Source organism: Microcebus murinus, chromosome 2 (assembly GCF_040939455.1).
Source record: "Microcebus murinus isolate Inina chromosome 2, M.murinus_Inina_mat1.0, whole genome shotgun sequence".
Lineage (NCBI taxonomy): Eukaryota > Metazoa > Chordata > Mammalia > Primates > Cheirogaleidae > Microcebus > Microcebus murinus.
Genome location: NC_134105.1, coordinates 27773115 through 27774298, shown reverse-complemented (window position 1 = coordinate 27774298; position 1184 = coordinate 27773115).

Genomic DNA, 1184 nt, shown 5'->3' with positions numbered 1-1184 from the left:
GCAGCGAAGGGTGCAGAAGTGTGGGATTCATTGTGGTGAGTAGGTCCCCCAAGGCTCAGGAAAGCTGCCCAGGGCAGATGGAGTCATGACAGCTCATGCCCCGCCTGTGGCTAAGGGACCTCACAGCACACCTGCGGTTTTATACCCCAAGGCGACACTGGGCAAAAGCATTAAAGTATATATGAGTCACTGGTCAAAAGCATTAAAGGACACCCTGTTTCTAAAGGAAGATCTGGAACTGAACCCGGGCTCTTCTGGCCAATCCCTTCCCATCTCAGGATGTTACTTCTCAGCACATTCTACAGTTATTCTTAAGAACTCTAAGTGAGAAAGGGTAGAAAAATGGGTTAGTTCAAGGCTACCCAGGGAACCATTTTGCAGGGACAAGTGGGAAAGCTAGATAGAGGTGGCATCTAGGGGGGGTCTCAATGGGACGAGGGTTGAGGGAGAGAGTCACACTTACTCTATGTAATGTGCTTTGTCAAAGGTCATTATTTGCCTATTTTAATTAAGAGATTATTCACTGTGTTGAATAATGCCATTTCTATCCAGGAGCAAAGAATCTTTATGTTTCCCAATGGTGTAAGGCTCAGTCCACCTAATCTACAAATTGATGCTTTTAATGACTATGTGAACTGATTCCCAAATTACTCTGCAGCCAGACCATGGGCTCCTGGGAGGTGCTGGGCCCAGGTAGCAGTGAAGACATGGCATGTGGCTTGTGTGGCCAGGAAACTCTCCCGTCTACAAATATTTGTTGAGATAGAGCAGTAGATCTGTCAATGCTAGCTGCTGTAACAAGCATCCCCCAAGCATCAGTGGCTTAACACAGTAAGAGTTTATTTCACACTCATGCAGAATCCAACACAGATATTCCCCTTGATCAACTCTCCTGTGGGGGCTCAGCTCCAGGCAGTGACTTGGGGATTGAAGGTGCTTCCACGAGTGTCTCCTCAGAGTCCCTCACTGGCTCATTTGCATCAGGTTGAAGAAGGAGAGAAAGAGGGTATGAAGGATCGGGTGCCCCCACTTAACCACTCTGGCTTAGAAGGGACACATAAACTTCCACTAACATACCACTGCAGGCGGTAGTGGCAAGAATGCCAGCAAGGGCCGGGCGCGGTGGCTCACGCCTGTAATCCTAGCACTCTAGGAGGCCGAGGCGGGAGGATCACTCAAGCTCA